The 14,669-nt window shown below is 35.7% G+C and overlaps 1 protein-coding gene across 1 annotated transcript in view; it reads left to right on the top strand.

The window, feature by feature from the left end:
- The window catches only part of RAPH1 (Ras association (RalGDS/AF-6) and pleckstrin homology domains 1), an 86,633-nt gene that overhangs the window by 46,779 nt on the left and 25,185 nt on the right, over window positions 1-14,669 (top strand).

Below are 14,669 nucleotides of genomic sequence, written 5' to 3'. Positions count from 1 at the left end.
TTACTCATGTTCACTAATTTTTAACGTTTTGCCACACTTTATTATTTTTTATGTATATACATTTTTTTCCTGAACCATTTGAGAGTTGGTTGCATTTATCATGCCTTTTTAGCCCTTAATACTTAAGTCTTTATTTCCTAAAAATGAGGATAATGGCATTATAGATTTGATAGGCCTCCCATTGATGCAGTGATCGACACAGTGCTATAGGATATGTTGACTGAGAAAATGTATAGAGAGGAAAGCAAAAACAGTCTTGATCTGGCCAAGCAAGTGGCATGAAGGCCAAGAAGTAATAGTTATTCATACATTCCATAAATATTGGAGCACCTAGACACTGTGTCGGGCAGTAAGGGATAAAACTGTGAACATAATACACAACGTCCTTAGGAGATTATAATCTATTGTCTGAGGAGAGGGGTGTCAATACAGACAACCAAAGAAGCAATTTTAGTACAGTGAGGAAAGTACTGTGATAGGAAAGACAGAAACCTTGGTTAAAAGGTCATTGATGACTTTGAGAATGAATTACAGAATGCATTACAACTCAAAGGATGAAGACTTTGGAGAAGAAAGGTGGATGCTAGACTGCAGGGAATTAAGGGATAAGTGCAAGAGGTACACTGTAGCTGAATTCAAAAGTAAAAAATAATGAAAGTAAAAAATAATAGTTTAACAAGAGGAGGGTACCCAGAAGAATTGAATATTTTTCTGTCCTTCTCAGCCCCAATAAGCTAGACCAGTTGAGTATCAGAGACTGAGATATTAGAAGGGGAATGAGTGGGAGCTAGGACATGGTTAGCTTTGGAGGGGAAAAAAGGGTATTTACTCATATAGAAGTGGAGAGAAGGATGAGAATATGGGTGTAGTTATAGGATACATTTTAGGGATGAAGATCCTCATGATAGATGCAATTTTCTTAGAAATGGAAGGAAGTGAGGTCATAGGAAGAGGTTGAAGGATGAAACCAGGAAGTTGAAGAACTTGGAAACTACTTGTTCCCTCTAAGAACAAGCTTAGAGGGAATGACTTAGAGAGAGGAGAAAAGATTAAGAGTACTGCCAAAGAACAGTTAAGGCCCAGTTGAGGTTCAGTATGAATTGGTACTGGGCACACTGTTTCTGTGTAGTTCTCCAGTAGAGCTCTACTGTCCAGAAGGAGAGTGAGGTTATCCTTAAATTATCAAGGGTTAGGATCATCTGGTTCTTACCTTTTCTATTTTTGCACAGTATAATGAGGTGCATGCAACTTTTCATTACTATTTTGTTTCAATGATTCATTTCAGTGATCTTTTTCTCTTCCTGCATGATAATGAGAACTGCCCTTTTCCACCTCCTTTACCTGTCATTTTCTTCCTTCCTCCATTTTCACAGCATGCTATTTCTCTGAGATGTCCCAGCAAGCAGGCCAAGCGTCACATTGACTTCACAGAAGAACAGGCTGAGCTGACACCTGTAAGTTCTGTAAACATGTCCATTGGGACTACTTAAATTTTATCAGCAAAGAGGAATGCATTCTCTAGAACTCCTGATGGTGAAACCTTGTCATATATCTCAATTTTTTGAACACAAACAAAGCTCAATAAATAAGCAGAAACAAATGAGCAACTGTATGATACAGTACCACTGAATATTAAAACTCATGGTAAGATTATGCTGGTGGTTGTATATCTGGTATAGAGAAATTTTATATCAGAACCTTTTTTATTCGTAAGCTAAGGGCTTCTGTAAATTTCTCAAGATATTACTAAATTTAGCTGTTCTTCAGAATGGGGATATCAAGTGTAATGACTCTTCTGCACTGATGCTTAACAGAAAACCTCATTTCTTCAAAAATGTATCCTCTGGTCCGTGGTTGACAACCCTGGCTGCTTCAGCGCCGCGCTGCTCCATACGGTAGCCACTAGCCACGTGAGGCTATGAAGCACTTCACGTGGTAATCCAAACTGAGATGTGCTATAAAGATAAAAACACATCCTGGATTTTGAAGACTTAGTATGAAAAAAAGAATGTAAAATAAAAGATGCTAATATTTATTTCATCATTTTCTTTTTACTGTTTTAAAAAAGTGGTTACTAGAAAACTTTAAATTACATTTGTAGTTCATATTATATTTCCATTAGCCAGTGCTGCTTCAGAGTCATCTATGAAGCATTAAAAAAAAAAAAAAAAAATCCCTGACCCCCCACCCCGTTGAATCAGATTCCCTCTGACCTTCCCTTCTCCCCTCCTTCCCTTCCTCCCTCCCTTCCTTCCTTCCTTCCTATCCTTTAAAAGTACTGGTAGTAACCCAGTGAATTGATTCCACAACCCACTAATGGGTTATATCCTGCTTAGTGAAAAACACTTCTCCAACCTTACCTTTGGCCCCTCCCCTACATTCTTAGGCATCAGCCACTCGTACTGTAATATTTGCATTGCCATCTACTTGTCTCTTCCGCCCAGGCAGCAGTTCTCAGTCCTTTCAGTCCCAATACCCCTATTTTATAACAAATAATTTATAACACTACTTTTACTATCCCAAATGAAATTCATAGATAATATAACTTACCTACATACCTGTTTTTTGTGTGTTTTTTTAGTGAATTTAATGCCCTAACACCTAGTATGAAGGAGAAATAGCCAAAAATAATTTATATTATAATGTATCTATTTCAGGTTTTAAATTATTGGCCACTTAAAAACTGTATTAAAAGATACAATGAAATAGTCAAATCCTATACCTACTTATAATTAAGAACTTTGGATTTAAGAAAAGTGAGATCAGAAGTCATTTTTACAGGAAAAACAAAGCAGAAATATGGGTGGACCCAGAATTAAAACATGTTATGGCACATAACAGCAGACAAAACGTTCCTGTATATGGTAATTTTAAAAAGGGAAATAACCTTAAATGAAGTAGGGATAATGTGCTGACACAATTTATAGATTGCCAAAGAAAAGAAAATGGTGAAGTACAAATTTCTTGCAAATAAGATGATGCTTATTTATAATTGTAGTGACAAAATTATTCCCTGCCTTGTAGTGTGGGATGAGGTAGTGATAAAATGATTTTACATTTGACTTTTTACATTACAGATTTCTTATTGTGCTATATTTTAAATAATTCTGAAAGATAGAGTAATTGAAATATTTTAAAATAATCTGTGTTAATGAAACTCAGTGAAATTCCTGCCTTTCATGTCTTTTCATTAATTTAACAGTATCTGGTTCTTAATTCTGTTAAAAGGAATATCAACTCTCTCCTGTCATTTATTTGCATGTGACAGAGTGCACACTGATACTACCAGTTCTCGTATCGGCAAATCTTACTTCAAGCTGGGTTTCCACTGGTGAAATGATTTTCCAACATAATGAATAATTCTTGGTAAATGTTGAACGGGAATTAAGTGCAGGCTTCCCTCAATTTGTTTTACATGGTAAATAGCATTCCTGAAAGAGTCACTGAATATCAAAATTATATAGAAATACTTTGTTCTTATGTGTAAAATGGAGTTACTGAGTTCTAAACTCAGATTGTTATCAACAGGAATTCCCATCTATAATAAGGACATTAAAAATTCATGTGTGATGTGGGACTTGTTATTATATGACATTGTTCCGTGCTTGCAGGGCATCTAGCATTTCTGACTTCCCTCCTCATAAATACCAGTAATGCCCCCTTCTCCTCATTGTGACAGCTCAAAATATCCCCAACTTTTTATGAAATGCCTCCTTGAGGGAAGCACCACCCAAGTTGAGAACCACTGAAATCTCCCTTTGCTCTGTCTCTACCCTCCACCCCACCCACAGCTGCCTCCTACTCATCCTCCAGGACTCTAGGCTTTTTCAGAAATACTTTGCTGAGCCCCTAATTTGGGTTTAGACACTGTCTCTACCTCTTACTTGCTCCTATACCACTTAACATACTGTATTATAGTTGCCAGTTATCTCCCTATTAGACTCTAAACTCTGTGAGAGCAGAGAGTGCCTTTGCATCTCCAGTGCCTGGCATGGTTCCAGGTTCAACATTGAATAAATGGTGAATAAATGAAAAAAGGAGGGAAATAGACGAGAGAGAGAAAATGGGCTCATACACCAGTGAAATGGATTAAAAATAGGCTACTGACTTTGTGTTGTTAGTGGTAAATGAAAGAAAATATAAGAAGGCACTATTTAAATGAAGCTATGTGCATTTTTGTTACCAGCAACGTGTACCAAGACTGAGGCTGATTTAACAGTGTGCCCAGAACACTGTGTCTTTTCCCTTTTCTCAGTCCTCCACCTGCACACCACTCTCCTCATCCCTCTCGCATCTTTCTCCAGTAACCAGTTCTGGGCCGCCCGCACCGCCCTCCTGAGCAATTCTAGAGCAGTGCGTGACGGGCGCCAGTAGGGGAAGGTAGATAAGGCATTTATTGAAGGGAAGGTGCTAGCTGCGTCTGGTTTCTAGATTTTCGTTTTTTTCTGCTACAAATAGCTGTAGCTTAGAGAGAACGTGGAGCCCTGGCTAGTGGTTGAGCAGCGCACGGCTGAGAGACTGTCCCGAACACAAAGGGCTTTATGACCTTGTTCAGCTACTGCTTGTAGTCTCATTTTTTTAGATGTGGCGTTTTGGGGGGTCACCAACCATAATGATTATCCTCTTTTTATTTTAAGGTATTTAAACCTTTCAGTATTTTAAAATCAGTAACTTCTACTTCTGGGTCTTTAAACAAATACAGTTAGATAATATTGTTTCTTACTGATCAGATATAGATTTTTTTAGTGATTTGAAGTCTTGAGGTGATTTGAGTTTGAAGACTGATTGAGTGAATTTTGTAAGATCTTTTTTTTTAAGTTTAAACTTGAATTTAATGTCTAGAATTATATTTACCAAAGAACAGTTTGTTTCGATGGCCTCAAGCAGACTTTTTTTTTAATTTGAAAAACAATTATCTGAATACAGATATTCTACTCATTTGGGGGATCTTTATCTGAGAAAGTAACTTTTATGAGTAAGATGAATAGGACTAGGTTTTCAAGAAATTATTTTCTATGTGTTCTACATAATTACGTAAGAATACGTTTTTCCCATTATATATGAATAACAAGAAATGAATGGGAATAAGAGCAATGAAAGTTATAGTTGCTCTTTTTAATTTTCCTTCTCAGTTTTCTTCCTGGTCTTAGCTGATTGCTAACCTCAAATTAAATCGAATTTTCAGAAATTTCTGCTTACCTGGCGTTTTTATAGGTGAGCCAACTGATCTTTACCTTCAGGGTGATTATACCATCTAGGTAAATGAGGACCTAGAGATAATTTTCTCTCTTCTTATTATTGTTTGACCTTTTAGTGCTAATATTGATGAAAATGTCCAGTTTTTGTTTTAAATCTTAGGGGTTTTTTTGTTTGTTTGTTTTGGTTTTTGTTTTTTTCCCCCCCAGCAGTGGGTGAAAGGGGCAGGTATGCCTGTAAGGTTCATCTTGAACTAAAAGCTAAAAAAAAAAAAAATACAGGCAGTGACATACAATATAGCAAACCCAACTCAACATAGTGTAGATATGAGCAAAGATTAAGTTAATATTATTTTCTGTAACAGTGTTTTAATTTTGAAGTAGTGTATCTTGTTATCAGTGACAATGGACTTTATGAGAGTAGGTGCTGTTCTAGTATTTCTCTCCAAAAAATTTGTTTCTCAAGAATAACTTGACATATACTTAGATTTATAAAATATAATATTATAGAATACTTTCTGTAACTCCACTCAGCTGTGCCATGCATTGTTTTAAATGGTGGTTGGTAACTACATAACATTAAAAAATAAATACTAACTTAGAATTATTTAGGGGTAAGCAAGTCTGAATTATACATATATCAAAACAGCTGCAATTTATACTATATGAGTTTAATAAATACAATTGCAAAAGCATAACTTACAGTGTGTTACTAAAAAGGTTTTAAGGGGGAAGAGGTCAGTTAGGGACTATGTTATTCACAAATCATTTTTATGAAAATATACTAATTGAATTAATTTAACCAATTTAAGGGAAAACACTTCATAATATTTTGTTTATATCATTCATTTGCTATACAAGTCCTTTACTTGGGCAACACAGTACTAGTAATACTGATATAATGAGTGAATTAATAAAATTTTACTGAAAACAAGTGATACCATTAGGCAAAATATTTATGGACATTTTTCCTCTTGGTGTGGCTATCATTGATTTGGTCAGAAATACTTGCAGAAGTTTTAAAACTGAGGAAGGAATAGGGATAGTCATTCGTCTTTGACACCTGTTTATTTGTGCTGTGTACACAGCACTCACAAGCACAGCCCTAAAAGACAGATTGCTCTGTGATCTTTGCAGGGTGTGATCCATTTTCCCCGAGCTGGGTGGTCAGCCAGGAGTGGGCTAGGGCATGCCTACTGGCAAAGGTGGTGTCTTTCCCTCCCCCTCCTTTTCTTTTTCTTTTTTTTAATTTGGTCATATTTCATTGAGTTTAGGTAAAGTATGAAATTAATGGTAGAGAATCATTCTTGCTTTGTCAACGTTATATGTTAATCACATAAAACCTCCACTGACTTCTATTGCCTTTTTTGTTTGTTTGTTTCTCTCTCTTTTTCTGCACAAGCACTCCTATCTGGACAGGGAAACCTCCCTTCTTCTGAGAAACATTGCAGGAAAACCTTCTCATTTGCTGACCAAGGTGATACTACTTCTTCCACCTGCATGTAAATATTTATTGCCTTATAGGTAGAATGTAATTTCTGTTTTTGACTGTGCTCTCAGATTTCTCAGGTGTGCTTTCTTATTTTTGTACCTTTGCTCTTAATAGAGGTATTTTTTTCTCTTACTGAAGGTAATTATTTACTGATCTTAATAACTATCAGAAAACACTGAGAGTAGAAAATATTTTCAGTAATTTTTCACTAGTTTTTAACTTTCGTAAATACCTGACAGCCTGCCCAAGTGTGTTGCACTTTTTCTAGTTTAACATTGTATTTCATTTTGAAGTCTAAAAATCATTGCTTAATTTTAACTTACTTCTAATGGTCATCTATGCTGTGAGGTACTTTAGCAAACTTTGTTTTTTAATTTTTGTTTATGTTATCAATGCCTCATTTAATTAAACATTTATTTATATAAGCAGAATCTTACTTTACATTAGTTTAGTCAAATTGGAAGAGAAGGCTGCAATTTAAATTTCTCAGTTCTCTGCCCTCAGAAAGGTTTGAATCAGTCCAGCTGGATGTTCATTGGGCTGGCATTTTACAACAATTTAAAATCACTTAGCCACTGTCATCATTAACTCAGGAAGAACAGAATAGGAAAGCTGAATAGCTTTCTACCTCTTCACAAGTTATGTTTTTATTTTGTTATTTTATTTAAATAATGTTAAATTCAAGCATGTCAGACTTGGTTATAGATAGTTTCTGAAGAATATACAAAGTATTATGGTTTATGTCTCTAAGTTTTATTATTGTATCAGAGGTTTTCTTTAAAAAATTATTTCTTCTTAACTTTATAAACTTGTGAAAGAAGATGGTAAAGCTAAAATTAAAATCTCCATGAATAACAGCTCAAAGAGAAGACTCAAGAATCAGCAATAAAACCCTTTCTTTTGCTTGAGTTTCTCTCCTTAAAGGAGATCTAGGAATAGGGTAGAAGCAGCTTAAAGATGAGGGAAATTTAGAAATCTTAAGCACATGGTAGCCGTGTACTTTATAACCATAGCAAAATTCTTCCCTTTTTCTTAGCTCTTCCTTCTCTCTGGAATCCACTCTCATAGCTTCAACTAGGATCTCTGTTATCGATCAGGTCTCTCTTCCTGAGAGGTCACTGTCAGACATTTCCTGGAAGAGGACCAGCACCTCCAGTTCTGCAGGTCTTCAGCTTCCTTAACCACACTCTCCCTGGGGCCTCACCATTTATATCTCTTTTCTTCTTTTGACGCCTCTGTTTCTGTTCACAATGCTGCCACTCTCCCAGTTACCCAGGTTTGAGGCATCTGGTGCCTTTCTTCTTCTCACTTATTATCTCAAAGCTCTAATAAGCTTGTCATAATCTGTAGGATTGGTTGAGTTCACCCATCCATTTCATTCCCATTGCTACCACCCTAAAGCAGCCTCGTATTTTTATTAGAGCCACGACTCTTGTCTCTATTTTTGCCTGTCCCTCCTCCAGTGCATTTTGTATACTGCTCTCAGATGAAGTGTAACATACTACCATTTCCATTGCCTATTTATTCAACAAATATTTGTTTAGTCATGTACTGCGTTAGGTGCCGGGATATACAATAATTTTATATAAAGTGGACATCTTCCCTGCCCTCAGCAGCTCACAGTCTGTTTAGGAATATAGATAAAAAATGTTTACAAGCAAGCATGTAAACAAACTCTAAATCATGTTACGTGCTATGAAGGAAACGAGGTAAGTAATAGAGAATACTGGGGGGAAGGATTAGGGCTACATTTCCTTTAGAGGGTAACATCAGCAAAGGCCCTTATAAGGGGTGACATTTAATGTAAAGCTTGAAGGATGAAAAGAAGCCAGCTTGAGGGTGAAGGGAAATGTTTCCAAGTAGAGAGGTCCAGGGAGAAAAAAAGCTTGGCATGTTTGAGAAGCTGAAGAAACATTATGTTGCTGGAGCCACAGTAGTTAAGTAGTTGAATGAAAAAATGAGTATCTTGATTTAGGTTTGGAGAGGTAGACAGGAATCAGATCATTCAAGGCACACTAAGGAGTTTTTTTTTTTTTTTTATCCCCTAAATGCAGTGAGAATCTATTGAAGAGAATACTTCATTCAATAAATATTCACTGAATACCTATTACGTGCCAGACACTGTTTACATACAACCTTGAGCTATGGCAGTGAACAGAACAGAGTTCCTATCACAGGGATAGTAGTGTTTGCAAGTTTGGAACAAATGCAGGCAGTAACTTCTCATCTCCCTTTGCCCAAGAGATGTTGATACTCACTGCAGCGTCAGAGCCATCGCTACTCAGATCCAAGTGGTGGCATTACTGGTGTATGTGGCCAACATCTGACTCTAGCTACCTCTATATACTGCCCTGCTTTTATACAACAAGACATTTGCTCAGGAAGGTGACTCAGTAGCATAGAACCTAAACATTTAGGGTGGAGTGGGGCTTGGAGTCAAGGACGAGGGGGCAGAAATTCCTAGATAACCAGAGCCACAGGGACCTCTCGATGTCAGTGCCCTCTACCAGAGCACATGGCTGTTTTGAAGCTGAGTTGAGTTTATACCTCTTTCATACCACCTGTGTGGCAGTCTGGTTCCCCTTACCCAAAAGCATGGTGTCCCAGTTACTGACTCACCTCTGACCTGCACTTTTCCAAACTAGGACTTTGTAACACTCGGTAGTTAGAACACAGTAAAATGAACACAGTGACACTGCTTAGGCCAAGAATGCAAAAAGAATGCTTTGTTTGTTTGTTTCCATCACCAATCCAGTTGTCATTATATCACTGTTAATGAAATAACTACCCCATATACAGTTCTGAGCCAGGAGCCTCTGCAAAAACAATGCCAACCTATTTCTTCTAGGAGCAGCATTAGTGCCAGCACAGGACTATTTTGCCATAAATGGGAGCAATGGGCAAAAGACACATTGCTGATCTGATGCCCTTAAGTCTCTGGGTACCATTTGAAAGGCTTTCCCTGACCTCCTGAAATAATAATGCATTTTTTTCACTCTTTACTCCCTTAACCTGCTTTATTTTATTTTTTTTTCATAGAACTGACCACTAACTGACTTATCCCATACCTATTTCTTTCTTGTCTCTCGTGAAATGTAAGCTCCATGAGAGCAGGAACTCTGTATCCCCTGCACTCAAGCCCAAGCCTGCACAGTCTCGACAAACATCTGTCATGTAAAAGAATGGTCCTCTAGTGACCATCAGGGTTTCAAGGACTGCTGTACTGTTAACCACCCTTTTCTTTGCTTCAGAGAAGTTGTAAAAGTGCTTTTATATTACTGAAAGTCTTTTATTTTTGATAAGCAGTTTTTATTACTGTTATCCCCAAGTATGTGCTATAATCCTTAAGGACAAAAGGGACTGTGACATGGTAGAAAGAGCAAGTAGTTATTCACTTGGTAACTGCCTGTATGATCTCTGAAAGATAAGTCTTTCTGGGCCTTAATTAGTGCAGTGGACACAATAATAATAACGTTAGCCCCTGCATTATTGAGAATTAAATGAGATACATGCCTTGTAGTGTGTGGCAAGTAGGTATTCAGTTAATATTAGTTCTCTTCTTAGTGAAAGAATCTGTTTCGTGATTTCTTCAGGGGGAAGTAGACTAGTTGTTACTATTATTATTTTGGCTCTAAGCAGTTTTATACAATAGAACATTTTGTGGGCATTAAACTGTTCATCAATCCAAGTTTTCTTTGAATCATTTTAATTTACACAACTTTATTGTAATCTGTGAGACAAACTTGACCTCAAAGAAACTGCTAACTACTCTTCAGCTCCTTAATTTCAATCCCATTGGTTCTGAACCCACAAAGCCTTAATAATTTCTTACTTGAAGGAATTCACTAGCCAGTTCTTTGCAACCGTAACTCTTTCTCTAAGTATTCTAATTTTTACGCTGAAGAGAATGCTGTAACACTTTGTAACCACGGCATTGGCTTTCATTTAATCATAAGATCTTAACGGAGTTTTTGTCCTTTATGTAAATTTGAGGAGGCTTGGCATTTGATGGTTATTGATAGCCACACAGGAGTTTTTCAGGTGGAAAAATAGGTTGTCTCTTGCCCTTTTAAGGGTAGAGGTAGGAGAGAAAGTTAAGTTGTTATATGTGTGAGGTATCTTTTACTTATGTTTAGGATGGTTGTGAGACAAACAGTGTGAACAAAGGAATAGCCCAAAGATAAGGGGCAGAAAACTTAAGACCTGAGTTTGTCAACTTTAACAAACAGAAGAGAACATGGGATGAATAAAGCTTTGTTCTTTGTATTAAACTTGGCCTGCAGGCGTTGAACAGAGATTTGCATTGCCTAAATAAGTAAACTATTAGATGTCTTCTAAGTATATAATCTAAACACATCAGCAAAGATTTATTGACCTTTCCTGTATTGCACAGCACTCTGAGTTTAAAACAATTTCTTCCTTTCTATGGTTGTTATGGTCAAAAGATATGATTCTAGCTTAAATATAGTAGATACAAGCCAACTTTCTGAGGAAGAGCTTATTACCCATGGGAAGTATAAAACTATGAATCTTGCAATTTGATACAAATATTTTTATTTCCAGTTTTGCTCCAGTGACATTCAAACTCTAATAGTTAGAGGTATTTTGATCAATTGTTTCTTCAAAAAGCTTCTAGCGGGGATTGATTATCCTTGCTAATAAACTGGAGAAGAATAAACTAAAATTTGCCGAGGTTGAAATTAAGCGCACGGTTCTTAAATTCAAATTTGACCAATTTATGTATTTATTAGAGTAGTATTTTGAGCAAATGGAAGAATAGCTGAGTTTGGGTGTTAAAATAGGCCCACCTGGCTGCTCTACATAAAAATGGTTTTTATTGATGGCTAGGAAATCTAATTGGTTTAATGTATGTTAATTGGTTGTTTCTCTTGTTTCTTTAATCCTTTTCTTCCTATGTGTCAACTTTTTAGCCTGTGGAGCAGAAACTGATCTGGGAGTTTAAATTAATCTTACAATTGAATGACTTTTTATGTCAGTGCTTCGAAAGATAGCAATGGTTGTATTCTATTGTATTTGGTAAATAATATCATAATAAAATGGAGTATGAAAATACTGTTTTGGTATTTATAACCAATATCAGAATGCTGTATTTAAATTTTTATATTCCATTTTTGAATAGACTATTTTTTAAGAGCAGTGTTAGGTTCACAATAAAATTGAGAAGGAGGTACAGAGGTTTCCAATATACCGCTTGCCCTCACACGTACAAAGCTTCCCCCATATCAACATCCCCCACCAGAGTGGCACGTTTGTTATAGTCGATGAACAAGTGTTGACCATTATTATCACCCAGAGTCCATAGTTTACATTAGGGTTCACTCTTGATGTTGTACATTCTATGGCTTTGGACCAATGGGTAATGATGTGTAGCTATCATTATAGTATCATACAGAGTAGTTTCACTCCCACAAAAAATCCTCTGTACTCCACCTGTTCATCCCTCCTCTCCCTAACCTCTGACAACCATTAATCTTTTTACTGTCTCCATGGTTTTACTTTTTCAGAATGTCATATAGTTGGAATCATACAATATGTAGCCTTTTCAGGTTGGCTTCTTTCACTTAGTCATATGCATTTAAGGTTCCTCCCATGTCTTTTCATGGCTTGATAGCTCATTTTTTTTTTAGCACTGAATAATATTCCATGGTCTGGATGTAGTACAGTTTATCCATTTGTCTACTGAAGGATATCTTGGTTGCTTCCAAGTTTTGGCAGTTATAGAGAAAGCTGCTATAAGCATCTGTGCGCAGGTTTTTGGGTGGAGGTAAGTTTTCAGCTCATTTCGGTAGATATTAAGGAGCTTGATTACTGGATCATATTGTAAGAGCATGTTTAGTTCTGTAAGAAACCACCGGACTGTCTCCTAAAGTGGCCGCACCCTTTTGCATCCCCACCAGCGATGACTGAGAGTTCCTGTTGCTCCACAGCCTCGCCAGCATTTGATGTTTTCAGTGTTTTGGATTTTGGCCATTCTAATATGTGTGTAGTGGTATATCGTTGTTTAAATTAAAACAACGATAGCAATTCTCTAGTGACATATGACATGAGCATCTTTTCACAGGCTATTTGCCATCTGTGTAAGCTTTGGTGAGTTCTGTTCAGGTTTTTGGCCCAGTTTTTAAATTGAGTTGTTCATTTTCTTGTTGAGCTTTAAAAGCTCTTTGTATATTTTGGATAATAGTCCTTTATCAGATGTGATAATATTCTGATAAATATTTTACAAATATTTTCTCCTAGTCTATGGCTTGTCCTCTCATTCTCTTGAATATTCTCTTTTCTTAAAAATTTTTTTTTGGCTTTGAGGAAATCTTCTAAACATTTTTTAACTTCTGCAGATTAATTATAATATCATAAAAGAATTTGGCCTTTTAGAAGCTCATGTTTATGTTCCAGATACACAAAGCATTGATACTATCAGTTTTTCCTCTTCAGACTTAGAGATTTAAATTTGCTTTCAGAAATATGAAGTGAAATTCGAAATTATGCCTTGGTAAATTTTTCTTCTTTATAGCAGCCATTTATACCAATATAAGGATGTGGCAAATGAGCCATGAAGAACACACAATTATTATCCCATTGAGAAAACACTCATAAAACTTCTTGCTTCCCTCTTTCTCTTCCAAAATATGATGAAATAACTGATTTCATAAAACCGCTGGAAAATGCTAGTACTTAAAATTCCTGTATAGAATAGTGCTCTACTCATCAGAAACACATAGGGTTTGGTAATTTGATAATGATTTGTTTCTCTAAGACACAGAATTCTAGAAACTGAGAGTTTTAATGACAGTAGTCTAGTTTTCTCATTTTATAGCCTGCTTTAAAAAGAAAAAAATGTATCTTATGTTAAAATATACAGTCAACATATTTTCTAATTCTGTAATTTGTTTATTTGCATAAAGGCGGAGGTAGGATGATTTAATCAAAGGAGTATATCTAAGAATCAAGTCTTATCTTACTCCTCTCCATTGTTAAAATGCAATCTTCATTCTGTGTCTAATTGGGTTTACAGATAGTATTTCCAGACCTTAGTTATTATGTTAATTCACTGGCTGCTTTCATTGAAATGGATCAGATTTCTGGCAAACAGACCCACTGTCCTTCCTAACCACTGTTTTCTTCTCTGTTCCACAGAGTAGTAAATACTAAGCTTGAAATGAGGGGAGTCAGCCTAGAGTGTGAAATGGAAAGAGAAGCAGTTAAAAAATAAGAAAGCCAACAGAATTTAGGAGAACAGGGAATAATCTATTAAATGAATTGAGTTTTTGTTTTTTTGCCCTAGAAACTTTAGCTTTTTAACGAAGAATAACACATGGATTGTGGTTTTTAATCACAATCCAGAGCAGATAAAGTTCAGCTGATGTAAATAGGTTTCTCTCTCTTTTTTTTTTTTTTTAAAGTCATATTAAGTAAATATATAATATGGCATTTAATGTTTTTCTTAGGTATTTTAGATATTTGCTAGAGCAACCAAAAGCTTAGAATTAAAAAGGAATCCTTATTATAAACAAAGGTTTACTTACATGAGTCTTTTTCAATTGGAGATTAATGCTACAGTGTACTATGGCCTATTGCTGGAAAGTACAAGTAAGTACCAGTATTACAGTACTTTGTGTTGTTCTAGGAGAAAATAGGCAAATGTTTTAAGTATAGTTTATTTTATTACTACTTGTAATCTAAATTTTATAAAGTAGAAATTACTGTAAGTTAAATATTTGGAAAATTATATTTAGTATTTTAAGAACTTTTATCCATGAATTAATAAAAACAAAATTGCATTTAGAGACATGAGACATTGATTATATTGTGTGATTGTTCCAAAGCAGAGTAAAACCTAAGAATTTAATGCAGACTCCTCTATTTGTATTTGTATATTAATATGAACATACCTACATTTTTTATCAAGTATTTTTATATGGCTGCAAAGAGATAAATTGATACTGGTTTTTTGCTATTTTTAT

This window comes from Balaenoptera musculus, chromosome 7, assembly GCF_009873245.2.
Source record: "Balaenoptera musculus isolate JJ_BM4_2016_0621 chromosome 7, mBalMus1.pri.v3, whole genome shotgun sequence".
NCBI classification, from domain to species: Eukaryota; Metazoa; Chordata; class Mammalia; order Artiodactyla; family Balaenopteridae; genus Balaenoptera; species Balaenoptera musculus.
This window is presented reverse-complemented; position numbering and strand designations above follow the sequence as displayed.